The sequence below is a fragment of the Phyllobates terribilis genome, unplaced genomic scaffold (assembly GCF_046119375.1).
Source record: "Phyllobates terribilis strain yellow unplaced genomic scaffold, ASM4611937v1 Scaffold_4__5_contigs__length_816908805, whole genome shotgun sequence".
Classification (NCBI taxonomy): Eukaryota; Metazoa; Chordata; class Amphibia; order Anura; family Dendrobatidae; genus Phyllobates; species Phyllobates terribilis.
Genome location: NW_027362764.1, coordinates 628,453,278 through 628,471,418, shown reverse-complemented (window position 1 = coordinate 628,471,418; position 18,141 = coordinate 628,453,278). Strand labels below are relative to the sequence as shown.

Sequence of the window (18,141 nt, the reverse complement as noted above, 5' to 3'; positions counted from 1 at the left end):
TTCCTTATATAAGAAGCCTGACAAAGGTCTTCCCCCTCAGTCGCAAAGAGTATGGTTACCAAAGTTCATCATTTTTTCATCAAAAGCACCATAGCAGCCCCATGGTCTGCCACTATAGTATTTAGGCCAGTGGATACAGGGTAGTTGTAGTAGGGCACAAGATTTCTACAGCATCACTATTCAGAAAATGGGAGTTTACAAAACTTAGGAAGACTTACCCTACTTCTTAAATCAGGAATTCTTTGTAAAGTGTTTGTAAAATTGCTTATATTTCATGTTCATTACAATTGCTGTGATTGGATTTATGAGTTCTCTATTGTCTTTTTCACTTATAGGAACTGAATTTGAAGCCATCTTTTGCTGGACCTGTAGAAGTTATTTTACATTTGTCATGGGTGCATATAAAGAGCAGTCTACCATTCAAGTAGTGCACAGAGAAGATTGCAGCAAATTTTGGCAGAATATTTTCCCAAATCCTTATTAATTGAAGGAAATATGTAGGTTTAGTAACTGAGCTAGTAATGTCACATCAGATAAACTTTCTTTTTTGAAAGTAGTTGGGCTGAATTCATAAGCACCAGATTAAAAACATAGGTGCTTACGATACTTTTATAAATCATCGCAATCGACAATTTCCATTTGGTTCTTTTGCAAATAATTCTATCAAGGAACAAGTAACTATGTAATCGTATAATGGACCTAAAGTCATAATCCATTGATTGATATAGTTGCCAATTTCCTACTTATTTTTTATTGGTAAATCCAGTATTATTGTAAAACTTATGAGCATTTATCTTTAGCTGATCAAAGATAAATGTAATTTATTTTCTGACATTTTTTTCAAATTACTACTACATGCTTCCATGTTTAAAAGCCCTTTGGATTTGACATTTTTCGCAAATACCAGCGAACTATCCAGAACAATCAGTGTTTGAAAAGGCAGTAAATAAAATTAAATAGTTTAAAAATACTTTGATTGTATATTAGAAATAGTTTTAAGGGAATGTTCATTGAAGACAACCCCTTTTACTTTGAAGCTAGCCAAGGGATCAGCAGATCTGGTTTCGGAAAGTTGTGAAAGCTGCTGTCAATCATGCATTTCCTTGGCTAGTCGTCACTGCAGGAGAAATGTAATATTACATGCAGTATCCCATGCATGGGTGACTATGTAATACATAAACAGATGTTCACTGAAGCCAGAGCTATAGCTTGGCAGCATCTCTCGCTGTTATGCTGTCCAGATGCCCTAATAGTGTACAGGGAAAGGGTTTGTCCGAAAACTAACAAACATGAGTCATTTTATGTATTCCCAATTTAATATGGGCTCTTTAAAGAAGGAATCCATGGTTGACATACGCAATGCAATATCAGCAATATTTGACATTATCACAATGTATGATCAGTTCGAAATTAAACCTATATATGATCTATGAGCAATACCATTCAGTATTTAGATAAAATTTGTACACTAGTTGTAAATTAGGATATTTCCAAGTTTCATATGTTAATAACAATTTCTTGGAGAAGTTTTTAATATGCATATTCAACAGTTCATTTTTGCAGATTTGAGTTTTATTTTTTTTGCTTTAGATATATGTATAATTTAATGTGATGCCAGTGTGTTCATTTGAGTCTATTTGTTACTGTAACTTTGAATAATTCTCTGAAATAATATACAGAATTGTTCCCTTTATATTATGTCTTAAAAAAAATAGATTTTTCTGTTTAGATTTTTCTCAGAAATAAATGCTATTTATATAGTTTAGAAGTGTGATATTTCTTCTACTTTCGTATTAGATTCTAATACTTTTAACATGTGGATGATCTACATTAGTTGACTTATGTCCAAAATTCTACATTTATTTTTTGTTGTCCAATTCCCAAAAACTAGAAATGAGTAAATGAATTTGAAGCCAATCAAATTCACCACAAATTTTAAAAAAGTTAGATTTGATAGCCTAAATTTTTTGTCATTCAATTTACTCCAATCCGGCAAAGTGATGGCAAGCTGGTTGCCATTTCACTTGATTTTTTTCTTTTTGTGTTTTTAGAAGAAATCTCCCTAATTCTGAAACTTAAACACAAGTACTTTCTTACCAAAATGTAAGAGTTTTTTTAAAATAATTTTTGAACCAGCTACTCCAATAGTCTAAAATTAGAGGAGTGCACATGCCACCTGGATACAGCGACCAGTGTTTTACATGCTTGCTATTGGGGTGTGATTCTACCTAGATTTTCTGGTCCCATTCTATTTTGCAAAGGCATATGGCTTTTTTAAAATAATTTAAATATTTTTTTTTAAGACAAAACTATAAAATCTTGAAACTTAAACACAAGTATTTATCTACTAAAGTATGCACAGTGTTTTAAATAATTTGTTGAGCCCTCTTCATTGCTCCAACAATCTTATGCAGTATTACATGTATATCCATGTCACCTGAATACAGCACTCAATTACAGGTGCTTACTTGTGGGACATTATTTTACCTGCATTTTCTGGTCCCATTCTATTGTATTTTGTAAAGGCACTTACCAGTTTTAATTGTCTACTCTAGATACCATACACCTCATGACCATACTGCCGCTTTTGCCACGTTTTAGCTACCAGTCGGGAACCTACTTGTAGAAACTTCACAACCTAACATTTTAGAATTCATTAAATCATTCATTTTAGTTGAAGGGGAAAATCATTATCATTATTAAAAGAAAATTAAAGGAAAAAAAATAAAAAAGAGGTTTTGTAACTGTTTGTCTTGTCGCATTTAACAATCATAGGTGCCACAACTATATTGCTGCCTGTTACCACAAATTACTTTCAGTGCATATACTTACTTAGCAACCTCTTTATTTAGTGTTAAGCTTTTTTGTCAAGTTTTGGAGAATTTTAAACCAAAACTGGTTAAGTTTGTTAACAAAGTTTGAAAACAAATTAAATGTTATACTTCTTTACAAAATGCATGCTAAACCAAAACATGCCACATGTCATGGTCGACACATGTGGCAGGGTGATAGAAAAAATGGATAAAAATATGGTTCCTGCTTACAGCAAATCTAACATCTTCAGTAGTGCTGGTAGCAAGTGTTCCAACAGTAGTAGTAGTACCAGACACAAGTCACATTTGGCTTCCTTGGACTTTGGCAAGTGCATTAGCAGGGAGGAAGCTGAGAGAGCAATGGAGTATGTGTTCCATCCTTTATCTCAATCACAGCAGGATGATGTAACCTCTAAAAGCAACTCAGTCAGTGTTCTTCTCAGTCCACCTCCTCCGCCACCATAATGGTTCATCCATCAATGACACCTGTTTTAATTCTGCCCCAAAGTCCCCTAATCCATAGCATCATGAGGGCCAAGGAGCATACTACAACAGAAAATCTTCTTCCAGTTGATATTTTTGAAGACATGAACAGTCACCCTTTGTTCTCAGACATAGTGCTAGAAGAGATGGACAACACAATTCTAATTCCAATCTCTGTTGCAGGCTCTGTGAGCTGATGTGGTAAGGACATTGTCTGTGAAAGTAGCACTCCAAGTCATGGCAAACCTCGGGGTAGGAGTCAGGCATGGTAGCAATTAGTACTGGCCATTTCACACACAGAGGCACCTGTCAGACAAATCATGGATGATGATTCTGTGTAAGACATAAACTTGGAACCAGACAGGTATAACAAGGAGTTGAGGTCATCCGAGGAGGAGGTTGCTGGCATCAGTAATATACAGTGCAGCTGACTTGCATCAAAAACATCCTTTGGCGCTAAATCAGAATTTCTTACAGTTAGCTCTGGAGCACATAATGCCACACATGCTGTTGGTGGAGGAGGCTCTACAGCGCCTGAAAGGTATGCTCGCAGTGGTGGTCAATCGTACGTCAGAGCTTCTCAAGTGTGGGAATTCTTTTCTATGTTGCTGGGGGAGTAATCTATTGCATTTTTCAGGCTGTGCTGTTGGAAAATAAGCCAGGTACATTCTTGCACATATTGAATAGAAACTACATAACTCCATCAGTACATGAAGCGACACCACTTGGTCATTTGGAAAAGTTAAGCTGGCCAGCAATCTGACAAGCCTCACATTGTCCTCCTGCCTCTTCTCACCATGCTTGTCTTTTTGTCAGCCAAGTTGCACCCTTAGTTAGCACCTGTTTAGAGTCATTATCACCACCCTCATCATTTTCCTCTTCCTCTGCTGCATGTCGAACTCCAAGTCTACCTCCTGTTTCTCCATTCTCCATTGCAACAGAAAATATACATCGCTCATTGTGTGCAGAGAAAACAACAGTATATGCTCTTAGTAATCCGCTGGTTTGCCAACTGAACTTGCATCTTGTCAAGCTGATGGTGGTGCAGCTGCTGCCTTATCAGCTTGTGGATTCTGTTACCTTTTGAGAAATGATGGCATGTGCTCAGCCTCGCTGGAGGATACCGAGCCTTATTTCTTGTAGAAAGTGGCGCCTGGTTTCTGTTTTCACATGCAGGAGAATGTAGGATACTCTCTGGGATAGTCTTTGAGCTCCAAGGTGCCCTTCACTATAGGTATCTGCGGCTGCAAATATGGTCAGGGACAATACATGAGATTACAGCTCACTGGGTGAATGTTTTCACAGACAGCAATGCACCACCACATCTGTGATAGCTGGTGAGTCTCCCTTTCCTGTAAGTTACCTCTGTTTACACTACCAGGCAGTAGCTATCTATCTCCTCCTACACCTTTCCATATCCTGCTCATTTGACATGACCTCTCCCCAACAATCACAGGGCACATAGTTGATTGCATACAGCACTCTCATTCTTGTTGCTCATGTAAGGCAAAGTGCTGCCAAGCAGTTTTACATATTAAAAACTTGGGGGAGAAATGTCTGATGGTCGGAATCTGTACATCAAACGGAAACTCGCCCATTGGTATGCCCCCACATGGAGTTGTTGTGATTCAAGGCATTCTGGCTGCCTTATGACCAGGCAACATAGCTTAAGCTCCACACATGGCTTACATTCTGAATTTAATAATGCATGATAGGTAGAAGTTGAAAGGGACATTGAATTTGCACAAGCAGTGGATGAGGCAGACCGAACAAAACTGATGATGATTATAATGCTGGCCATGACAACCATCACAGTAGGGTTGCGACAATGAAACAAAAGGGCACTTGGTCGTGCTGGTGGGCATGACAAGCTGCATGCTGCAATGCTTATGGGAGGACAGGCATATTGTTAAAATGAAGATGAGTGAAAACTATTGGATAGCCACACTTTTAGACCCTTGCTATAATAGCAAAATGGGGGAATTTTTCCAGCTTCTAAAAGGGAGTTCAAATTAGCTTACTTCCAGGATAAGCTCTGTTGCCTGATCTGTTAAGGTCTCATCAAGCGAACGCATACTGCATGCTCATCTAATCAGCTGACTACTCGGCGATACATGCAAACACAACATTCTCCCACCTGTGCCAGCATTAGGGCTAGAACAAGTAGCTGAGGAAGCAACAGCAATACCTACAGTATATTTGACATGATGAACCAGATGTTTTTTCTGCCATTGGTGTACTTCAGCAAACAGAGATGCATCATCTGAACAGCCAGGTTCAGTGGTACCTGGAATGGGTCCTTTCTCAGGCAGATACCCTGAGCCCTGGATCCCATAAATTTCTGGGTCAACAAATTGGAGCAGTGGCAAGAACTGGCCAAGTTTGCTATGGCCATACTATCATTTTAAGCCTCCAGTGTAATGTCAGAGAGGGTGTTCACCATTGCCAGTCACACCAATGCAGACCAGGATACCAACTGTAAACATGGAAAACCTAATTTTTGTCAAAATGTATCAGGCATGGATCAGTGCAGATTTTCAGGCATTGCCAGCTGATGGAATTATTAAATCGGCCATACTATATGTCTGCCTACTTGTTCTTTGACTGTCATCTCCATTGTTCTGCTGCCGCTAATGCCGATAGACCACACTCTGCCGGGCATCTACTCCTTGTCCATCATGTCATCTATACTGTAGTACTGCTGCTGCTGGGGCTGCTATTGCTGGCCCTAAACTGCCAAGCATCTCATTGCCTGCATTGATCTGAACTATCTACCGTGCCACTACTGCCACAGTCACTGCACAGCCACGCTAGTTACACATTTCCTGGCTGACCATTGTGTTTTATACTGATAGATAGTACTTCTTATTCAGGAAAATGTACTCTCATGTTTTGTACCCTCAAGAAGCTGCTCTCAAAATAGGGCTAATTTTTTAAAAGGCTTGGTGACAACAAACCATAACTTTTTCATGTTCAAAACAGTAGTCCTGTTTTGTACCCTGAAAAAAGGGGATCATTTTTGTAAAGCTTGATAAAAAGCCTTTATAATTGCCTAATCATTTTATGATTAGCAAACCAGTTGCAAATTACAAAAAGGGATAATTTATTACTCATGGTTGAGTAACCATAACTTTTTCGTGTTTAAATGAATGCTCCTGGTTTGTCTTCAGAAAAAGAGTATAATTTTTGGATGGCTTGATAAATGTCTATCTAATTACCTTGTCATTTTGTGATTAGCAATCCAATTGTGGACTGCAAAAAATGGATATTTTTTCCCCCCATTAAGTTGAGAGGCTATTACTTTTTCACATTCAAAACACTACATCTGTTTTGTCTCCCTAATTTAAAGGAACATTTTTTGATGGCTTATGAAAACGCAATTGCATCTTCATTGAGCAAAGCGCAAAGCTCTTTATATACCCTAAACAGGGATGAGTAGTTCACCTAACCATATGAAAATGTCACGGCTTCTTCTCCTTGCACCAGGATGATGGACATTATTACTGGAAGGGGCCCAGATGGGACATATATTACTGGAAGGGATGTCAGGATGGGGATATTACACCAGGATGTGTGATATTATTTCTGAAAGGGGCCCAAAATGCAGAATATTACACCAGGAAGGGACTCAGAATGTTGGACATTATTACTACAAAGGACCTAGGATTGGGAACATTACATTACAATCTCTATGCATGGCTTTCATAGGGTGTCATCTACAACATATTTTTAAAGACAGTGTAGAAGAGGGACACCTAGCCATAGGTCAGGGTGATCAACACAAGCTGAAGGGTGACAAAATGTGCAAAGCTTGCCAGATGGACAGCAGGGTCTGCAGGACGGCAGACAGATAAGTAGAGCAGTAAACAGCCTTTATGTATGGCTTCTCTAGGGTCTCATCTCCAATAGAGTTTTAAAAGCTTTGTTGATGAGTGACATCTAGCCATAAGTCAGGGGTTGCAACACAGACTGAAGGGAACGACACGCTGTGTCAAGCTTGCCAGATAGCATATGGATAAGCAAGGACCAGGACAGCACCAGATGACTTTGAGGCAGGAATGTATGTATACACAGAAACTGTAGCTGTCTAGTCAGTGCAGGATTTACAGCAAATGAATGGTAAATTGCATAGTTGTGTGCTATCAGCAGACACAATGGCAATGTCAGATATGTAGGCAATCAGCAAAAAAATGGTTAATTGCAGGCAGGAGTTGTGAACAGGCAAACTGGACATTTGCCTGCAAAAAATATTCACTGAAGCAGCAGCATTTTAAAGTAGAGAAGAGTTTCTTATACTTACATGGTTACTGCAGATCTGAGTTGAGAAGTAAATGCAAATAAGAGGAAGAATAAACAAGAAGGAGTTTGCTGAAGATATCTGTGAGGAGCTGCCCACTTACTAAAGACTATGATACTTTTCCAGCAACGGACCACCATTTTTGTCAATATTATTATTGTGTTTTATTAGTGATTTACTTGTTATGTTTTATATAGTTCTGCTTACTTGTCAGTATGTAAGATTCACTTGTAAAATGTCCAGCATTCGACTAATCTCATCTTTATCTCAGGTGTCCATTGTTCCAACAGCCAATGGTCTCATTGTGTACGTGTGGATTGTAGACACAGTGGAGCCGTCACCACAGGGGGTCTTACATGCAGTCTCAGATGAAGGCTTCTAGAATATTCTTCATTGTTTAAGCGATCAGTGAATGTTTAAGGGGGAGGGTGTGATTACTTCTGACCTGGGAGGGGACTGATCCCAGTGGAAGAAAGTGGAGACATGTTTTACAGAGTCGTGTGGAAGGATTTAAGGAAGAGGATGGAGACCGCGGACTTGGAAGGATGGATGGATAAACATGTTACCATTATGGATTATGTCATTTGGATTTAAACTTTCTTAAAAGGACTGCTGCTACTGGATACCTGTGCTTTCATCGTTTTATCTGCCATCTAGAGGATCATGGACTGTGGCCACAGACTACTGGCTGGAGATATGAAATCTCTGGGCCAACCAAAAGTTGGGAGACAGTGAGTATGGCCTTATACAAAGCCAGTGGAACTACTGAACCCAGATTGGGAACTTGAGGACTGAGAGAACTGTATTTTGTACATTTACTTGGAATTACTGCATTACCATGAAGGTGATTAATAAAATATTGTTGCATTGTTAACCTGCCTAGGTGATTACTTACAACCCACAACCTCAGATCTTTACAATATCAGTAGGCAGCTGAGAGAAATGGAGGCGAGACAAACTTCAGGAGTACACGAGGAACTGAATGCAAAACTTACTGAATATTCAGCTGTCTAAGTTGGTCTTAAAAAGCCCTGAGTGATGCTGTCAAAGGTAGTGTAGGTTTTCCTGCACACAGGGCATTAAATCAGGTCAGCGCCTGCTCCTATACACAGCTTATCTGGTTTAAGTAGTTGTCATGTGACTGCTCATAAGCTCATGTGCCGATTATAAGTGTCTGCTTGCACGCTGCTCCTTTTCCATAGTGGGCTCCTTTTTACACTGTCTCCTCAAACTTTGTCCTCTTCAAAATGCCCAGTCAATATTCTGTTTCCCCTCCTCACATTTTCCTCCATCTGCATCCACATACTGTGTCCTCTCATCATCCCCCAATGCTGCATCTCTCTATAACATTCCCCAAACTGTGCCCTCAAACAGTCCCCCCATGCTGTATTCTATACTGCCCCCATACTGTTCATTCTCTATATTGTTACTCCTCACACTACCCCACATATAGTCCCTTCACATTGTCCCCCATAAAGTCTACTCACACTATTCCCTTAAATAAAATTGCTCAATTTCTTTAGCTTCATTGGAGTGCTTAATTTATTGCTGTCTTTTCTTCTTATCTGGTGCAGCAATGACATCAGCAGTGTGATCAGATGCCCTCTTCATGCTCCTGTATGTCACCATGGCCCCATAAGTGCCAGAGCGTTAATTGTAATCATGTCTGAAAGATGCACTTGCAATTGAATGCAGGGAGCCAGCCTTGCACCTGTTTTCTGAGCTGACTGTCAGTTTAATAACCAGCTCTGAAAGCGTCTGCATCCCACTCCCAGGGGGCCACTGGGAGATATATTATACCACCGCATTTGTCAACTGATTCGTCACCCATTGCTGAGTGTGCCCTAGGTAAATGCACCCCTACCCTCCGCTAGTTTTGCCCTTGTTTAGAGGAGCAATCTACTAAAAATCCCTAAACAGTTAGGTGAGAGCAGTTCTTGGGTAGGAAACTGCCACTCCAATTATAGCAGATTATTATTTAGCCTAAAGATTATTTAGTGGCTAAAATTTCAATATATATTTTGTATAAGGAGAATCAATGTAACATTATCATGCTCTTGCATCATTCTCCAGAGCTATTACACAAATTGAATCCTTTGATTCTGCCAACCTGCTGGTGTTATTCTGCAGCAATTGATTTATTACCTCATATTTCTTGGAGCTGCTATATTGTATGCAGATTTGCCATTGGATCTCTATGTGCCTCTTCTGAATATTACACTATTAGAATGGGAAAAAGCTCTCTTAAATTGCTATTGCACATCCTGACTGCAACTAGGTGCTTGATAGCATGCTACTGAAAACAAAGGTAATCCTTCTCTAGGGCTGTTTATTTCTCATCTCTGTGACATTCATCATATAGAATCATTTTTGGTTATTATAAGTAATAGGATTTATTATTTTCAAGCAGTCTGTGCCCCATGGTATTATTTTAGGGTGACATTTAGCAACATTTTTTTCCCCTTTATTTAATCACTTTGTTCTTGTCTATTTTCTTCATCTGTGTTTGTAAATGGTAGTAAATTAAAATTATTGAAGTAATTAGTGAATTATATATTAAATATTAATTAATATTGGTGAATTAATTTGTTAATTAATCTATAATTATTTTTGAATGAATGTTCCTAGGTACGCTCTGTTCCCAATCATCGTACAGTGTGAAGAAGCTGCCAATCATCCAACGAATGAGCAATAAGGTCATTTGGCGTGGGAAATTATTTTTGGCTGACTTAAAAAAATCAATGTTCTCAACTGCACATCCTTCTGTGTAATCAGGGCTTTCTTCCAATAATAATAAAAGTCTTTGTGCACAGAACAATCTATTATAAATTGTTGTATGTGCAATGTAAGCACAGTTAGCCTGTTTAAATAGGCTATTAAACAAGCAAACATAACGCCAAGTGGCATTTGGTAGATGCCGCGAATCGGCTGGTGTAAACCCGGCCTTAAAGCAGCACTCTAGCGTTTTTTTTTTATTGCATCACTGGAGTGATGCTGCTATTCTAAATTCCCTGCCCATAGTCTTATACTTACCAGCTACCATCTTCATCTGTTATAGGTGCCTCTCCAGGGTTCCAACTGTCCAGAAATTCCAGAACAGTCCGTAAAATTAGGGCACTATTTGCCCTGCCCGTAAAAAATATTTAAGTCATTTTAAAGAGGTTTCTGTATTATAATGTCATTTATTTTACACAGCTTTTGTATTCCTGTACTTTATTTCAATGAAAAAACTCAATGAAAATTACAGTTTAAAAAAAAAAAGTGAAAACTTTTAATCCTGAATACTTTTGCTCCATTATTTTGCTAATGTGAACCATAGACTTTAGTATCAATTGATATCATTTGGTGGAAATGATGAATGAGCCATAAACTTAACATTTGTTTCAGAATTTCCTAAATACAGCAATAATAATAATAATTTATTTCATATACTTCCATACAATAAAATTAGGCTTAGTTCATATTGTACTCAAGTTTAAGTTCTGTGTACACTTAGAAGTTTGCTGACACGTGTATGCCACAGATGTATAGTATGTGAAAACTGGAGAAAGGTGGAGGTAAATCCACGCTGCCAAAGGTATAAGATGCAGTAGGAGACTGTAGAGATGTAAATGCATTTTTATTTATCAATGATTTTGGAAGCACACCTTCTTCTCCTCAGGACAAACCACAATAATTGTGCTACCAGTTTTCACATGGTATACTGCTTTGTGCATCTGTAGCAGCCAAGTTTTTTCAAGCTAATATAGGGGTTGTGACATTTGCAGGTGATCAATTTCTCTTACTATGTTTCTCATTTTAACACAGATAAGACCCAATTGAGCTCATTATCTTTCCAGTTTTTATTACAACAGATGTATTGTATGCATATGTATGCCTATACATTTACATAAATTTGCCACTGGATACCACTGTTAAAAAATGTTTGCGGCAGTGTATATCTTTTTTGTTTAATCCAATGTGTTTAAAAGGTTACTCAACTGTGCTTTTAATATTTATCTATTTATGTTGTACTAATATTTAACCCCTTTACCCCCGAGGGTGGTTTGCACGTTAATGACCAGGCCAATTTTTACAATTCTGACCACTGTAAATTTTTGAGGTAATTACTCTGGAACGCTTCAATGGATCCCCCTGATTATAAGATTGTTTTTTTTCGTGACATATTGTCCTTCATGATAGTGGTAAAATTTCTTCGACATCACTTGTGTTTATTTGTGAAAAAAGCTGAAATTTGGCAAAAATTTTGAAAATTTCGCAATTTTCAAACTTTGAATTTCCATGCCCTTAAATCAGAGAGATATGTCACACAAAATAGTTAATAAATAGCATTTCCCACATGTCTACTTTACATCAGCACAATTTTGGAACCAACATTTTTTTTTCGTTAGGGAGCTATAAAGGTTAAAAATTGAGCAGCGATTTCTCATTTTTACAACAAAATTTACAAAAACATTTTTTTAGGGAATACATTACATTTGAAGTGACTTTGAGGGGCCTTTATGACAGAAAATACCCCAAAGTGACACCATTCTAAAAACTGCACCCCTCAAGGTGCTCAAAACCACATTCAAGAAGTTTATTAACCCTTCAGGTGCTTCACAGGAGTTTTTGCAATGTGGAAGAAAAAAATAAACATTTATTTGTTTTCACAAAAATGTTACTTTAGACCCCAATTTTTTTTATTTTTGCAAGGGTATCATTAAAAAATGAATCCAAAAATTTGTTGTGCAATTCCTCCTGAGCACGTTGATACCCCATATGTGGGAGAAAACCACTGTTTGGGCGCACTGCAGGGTTCGGAAGAGAAGGAGTGCCATTTGACTATTTGAATGTAAAATTTGCTGGAATAATTAGCAGATGCCATGTTGCATTTGGAGAGCCTCTGATGTGCCTAAACCGTCGAAATCCCCCACAATTGATCCCATTTTGTAAACTAGACCCCCCCAGGGATCTTATCTAGATGTGTGGTGAGCACCCTGAACCCCAAGGTGCTTCACAGAAGTTTATAACATTGTGCCATAAAAATAACATTTTCACATTTTTCCAACAAAAATGTTTTTCAGCCTCCAATTTTGCATTTTCATAAGGGTAACAGGAGAAATTGCACCATGCAGTTTGTTGTGCAATTTCTCTTGAGTAAGCTGATACCCTATTTGTGGGGGAAAACCACTGTTTGGACGCACGGCTGGGTTCGGAAGGGAAGGAGCGCCATTTGACTTTTTGAGCGTAAAATTTGCTTGAATAATTAGCGGACGCCTTGTTGCGTTTGGGGAGCCCCTGATGAGCCTAAGCAGTGGAAACCTCCCCCAAGTGACTCCATTTTGGAAACTACACCCCTCAAGGATTTTATCAAGGGGTATAGTGAACATTTTGAACCCAGAGGTATGACACAGAATTTGATAACATTAGGTCATCATATTGAATAAGTTGTCATTAGTCTTGAGTGCAAGTGCTCGCTACTTAAGTTTGCATCGGGTATTCGGGTATGCACCAAGTATCTCAGAATTGGGGGTGAGGGGGCCACACAACAGGATTGGGGGTGAGGGGGCCACACATAACAGGATTGGGGGGTGAGGGGGCCATACATACCAGGATTGGGGGTTGATGGGGCCACACATACCAGGATTGGGGGATGAGGGGGCCACACATACCAGGATTGGAGTGGGAGGGGGCCACACATACCAGGATTGGGGGATGAGGGGACCACACATACCAGGAGTTGGGGATGAGGGGTACCATACATACCAGGATTGGGGGATGAGGGGTACAATGCATACCAGGATTGGGGGATGAAGGGTACCATGCACACCAGGATTGGGGGATGAGGGGTACCATGCATACCAGGATTGGGGGATAAGGGGTACCATGCATACCAGGATTCGGGGGTGAGGGGACCAAGCAAACCAGGATTGGGGATGAGGGGTGCCATGCATACCAGGATTGGAGATGAGGGGTGCCATGCATACCAGGATTGGGGATGAGGGGTGCCATGCATTCCAGAATTTGGGACGAGGGGTGCCATGCATACCAGGATAGGGATGAGGAGTGCCATGCATACCAGGGTTGGGGATCTGGGGGGCCATACATACCAGGATTCAGATGAGGGGCCATGCATACCAGGTTAGGGATGAGTGGTACCATGCATACCAGGATGAGGGATGGGGTGCCATGCATACCACGATAGGGATGAGGGGTGCCATGCATACCAGGATAGGGATGAGGGGTACCATGCATACCAGGATTGGGGGTGAGGGGTGCCATGCATACCAGGATTGGGGGTGAGGGGTGCCATGCATACCAGGATTGAGGGTGATGGGTGCCATGAATACCAGGATTTGGGGTGAGGGGTGCCATGCATACCAGGATAGGGATGAGGCATGCCATGCATACTAGGATAGGGACAAGGGCAGCACATAACAGGATGGGGAACAGGATTGGGGAGCACAAATACCATGAATAAAGGATTTATTAAAAAAAAAATTGGCGTGGGGTTCCCCGTAATTTTAGTCTCTAGCAGAGGTTAAGCAGACGGCTGGGGCAGATGTTTGAAGCCTGGGAAGGGGTTAATACCCACGGAGCTTCCCAGGCTACTAATATCAGCCCCCAGCTGAATACCTAGCCTTTACTAGCTATTAAAATGGGGGACCCCCACCAAAAAATGACGTGGGGTACCCCCTATTTTAATAGCTAGCAAAGGCTAGGCAGACAGCTGGGGGCTGATATTAATAGCCCAGGAAGGGAGCCATGAATATTGGCCCCCTCCCAGGCTAGAAACACCAGCCGTCAGCCACCCCAGAAATGGCGCATCCATAGGATGCGCCAATTCTGGCACTTAGCCTCACTCTTCCCACTGCCCTGTAGCAGTGGCAGTGGGGTAATAGGGCTGGGGTTGATGTCAGCTTATAATGTCAGCTGACATCAAGCCCAGGTTAGTAATGGAGAGGCGTCTATAAGACACCCCCATTACTAACCCCATAGTCAAAGTTCAAAAAACCCCACAAACACCCAGAATAAAGTCCTTTAATTGAAATAAACACACAATTCTTTAATGTTCTAAATTAAACCATGCTTACCATCACGCCCATTCCAGCTGAAGCCAACGATCTCCTGCAATAAAAGTAAAATAATAAAGCAACCTCATCCTTACCTTTCCATGGTTCCCACGACGGCTCCAGCTCTGCTTCATTCACATGACAGGCTGGATCGCAGCCGAAAGCTGCCATCCAGCTTGCCATGCCGCAGAGACTGAGAAGCGCAGGCATGCTTGCGCTCCTCAGTGTCTCACTGTGACGGCATAAAGATGAGCCGAGGTCATGTCCAATGAACTCAGCTCAATTCATGCACGTCACTGACAGCGTGGGAGAATTCTCCTGCACTCAGCGCTTGAGCAGGAGAATTCTCCCACGCTGGATGGCATTGAGATGACAGGCTGGATCACAGCTGAGCGCTGCCATCCAGCATGCCATCAGAGACACTGCAGAGCGCAAGCATGCTAACCCCATAGTCAAAGTTAAAAAAAAACACAAACACCCAGAATAAAGTCCTTTAATTGAAATAAACACACAATTTTTTAATGTTCTAAATTAAGCTATACGTACCATCACGCCCATTCCAGCTGAAGCCATTGTCTTCTGCAATGAAAGTAAAATAATAAACCAACATCATCCTTACCTTTCCATGGTTCCCACGACAGCTTCAGCTCTGCTACATTGACATGACAGGCTGGATCGCAACAGAACGCTGCCATTCAGCTTGCCATGCCGCACACACTGAGAAGCGCAGGCATGCTTGCGCTCCTCAGTGTCTCGCTGTGACGGCATAAAGATGAGCCGAGGTCATGTCCAATTAACTCAGCTGACCTCATGCACGTCACTGACAGCGTGGGAAAACTCCCCTGCTCAGGCGCTGAGCGCAGGAGAATTTTCCCACGCTGTCAGTGACATGCATGAGGTGAGCTGAGTTCATTGGACATGAGCTCACCTCATGCACGTCACTGACAGCGTGGGAAAATTCTCCTGCGCTCAGTGCTTCAGCAGTAGAATTCTCTCACGCTCACTGCAAGCGCAGGAGAATTTTCCCACGCTGTCAGTGATGTGCATGAGGTGAGCTCATGTCCAATGAACTCAGCTCACCTCATGCATGTCACTGACAGCGTGGGAAAATTCTTCAGCGCTCAGCGCCTGAGTAGGAGAATTTTCCCACGCTGTCAGTGACATGCATGAGGTCAGCTGAGTTCATTGGACATGACCTCGGCTCATCTTTATGCCGTCACAGCGAGACACTGAGGAGCGCAAGCATGCCTGCGCTTCTCAGTCTCTGCGGCATGGCAAGCTGGATGGCAGCTTTCGGCTGCGATCCAGCCTGTCATGTGAATGTAGCAGAGCTGGAGCCGTCATGGGAACCATGGAAAGGTAAGGATGAGGTTGCTTTATTATTTTACTTTTATTGCAGGAGATCGTTGGCTTCAGCTGGAATGGCCGTGATGGTAAGTATGGTTTAATTTAGAACAATAAAGAATTGTGTGTTTATTTCAATTAAAGGACTTTATTCTGGGTATTTGTGTTTTTTTTTTTAACTTTGACTATGGGGTTAGTAATGGGGGTCTCTTATAGACGCCTCTCCATTACTAACCAGGGCTTGATGTCAGCTGGTATTATAAGCTGACATCAACCCCAGTCCTATTACTCCACTGCCACCGCTACAGGGCAGTGGAAAGAGCGAGGCTAAGTGCCAGAATTGGCACATCCTATGGATGCGCCATTTCTGGGGCGGCTGACGGCTGGTGTTTCTAGCCTGGGAGGGGGCAAATATTCATGGCACCCCTCGTGGGCTATTAATATCAGCCCCCAGCTGTCTGCCTAGCCTTTGCTAGCTATTAAAATAGGGGCGACCCCACGTCATTTTTTTGGGGGGGTCCCCTATTTTAATAGCTAGTAAAGGCTAGGTATTCAGCTGGGGGCTGTTATTAATAGCCTGGGAAGCTCCGTGGGTATTACCCCCTTCCCAGGCTTCAAACATCTGCCCCAGCCGTCTGCTTAACCTCCGCTAGAGACTAAAATTACGGGGAACCCCACGCCAATTTGTTTTTTAATAAATCCTTTATTTTAACACTAAATGACAAGTACAGTAATCAACACTATCACTGTACTTCTTATTAGTGTTGAGCGAACATGCTCGACACTGCTCGGTACTCGCCCGAGCATCACGCTACTCGGGATGTTCGGCGAGCACCGAGCATTTCTGGGTTACTCGGGCGGGAGCTCGGGTCTCCGCCCTGCATGTTTGGCGCTCCTTACAGAGCCAATGAACATGCAGGGATTGCCAGCCAGTCACTGTAATGCCACAGCCATGTTCTTTGTGGGCATTACCGTGATTGGCTGGCCGCACAGTGTCACCTCGAGTATTTAAAACCGGGCGCCGCCATCTTGGACACAGTTGCTCCGGATCAGACAGTGTAGGGACAGCGCTGCTGATTTTGGGAGAGATATATCCTGCAAAATAGTTAGTGTAGGGTCTGTAAAGGCTGCCAGATCAAACAAACAGTCCTTCTCAGGACTAATATCCATCCCAGGTATATCAGGCAGGCAGGCAGGCTGTATAGGAGACTCCGTGGTTATACCAGCAAATGCTGCAATGCAGTCCTGTGTGCTGCTTCTGTTGCTGAAATTGCTGGACTTAGCTCCAGGTCCCGGGGGTCAGGAAAAATCCTTTTTTTTTATCTAAATCCTCTTTTTTTTTTCCTCCTTCACAATGTACAAATACCCATCTTATTAACCTTTTGGTGTCCCCCCCCCCCCCCCCCCAAAAAAAGTGTGCCTCTGATTTTTCAGACACAAATATATCTGCTGAAAATAGTCTGGTGTAGGCCAGAGAAATAGAAGTGTGGTTTTGCAGTTCTATGGGCCATTTGTATCTAAAAAAAACAGTTTGAGTGTGTCGCTCACTGTGTCGCTCACTATGTTCAGCCGCAAATATATATATTTAAAAAAGTCTGGTATACACCAGTAAATTATTACTGTGGTTTTGATGCTCCAGGGTAAAACATCTCTATTATCCTGTTTTTGGCATTTTTTGCTGTATAAAAATAATAAATGTCTCCCTGATTTTTCAGACACAAATATATCTGTTGAAAATAGTCTGGTGTAGGCCAGAGAGACAGAAGTGTGCTTTTGCTGTTCCACGGTAAAAAATCTCTATTATCCTGTTTTTTGCATTTTTTGCTGTAAAAAAAAAAATAATAGTGTCTCCCTGATTTTTCAGACACAAATATATCTGTTGAAAATAGTCTGGTGTAGGCCAGAGAAATACAAGTGTGGTTTTGCAGTTCCACGGTACAAACCTCTGTATTATCCACTTTTGGGCCATTTGTATCTAAAAAAAACAGTTTGAGTGTGTCGCTCACTGTTCAGCCGCAAATATATATATATTTTAAAAAGCCTGGTATACACCAGTAAATTCTAACTGTGATTTTGCTGTTCCACAGTAAAAAAATCTCTATTATCCTGCTTTTGGCATTTTTTGCCGTAAAAAATAAATAGTGTCTCC

The 18,141-nt window shown here is 41.1% G+C and overlaps 1 protein-coding gene across 1 annotated transcript in view; it reads left to right on the top strand.

Annotated features, from left to right (window-relative positions):
• The window catches only part of CA8 (carbonic anhydrase 8), a 290,402-nt gene extending 281,977 nt beyond the window's left edge, over window positions 1–8,425 (top strand). Inside the window, exon 9 of the mRNA XM_073679336.1 lies at window positions 336–8,425. The gene's annotated coding sequence lies outside the window, so the exon portion shown is untranslated. The remainder of the gene's footprint in view (window positions 1–335) is intronic.
• The last annotated feature ends 9,716 nt before the right edge of the window (window positions 8,426–18,141 follow it).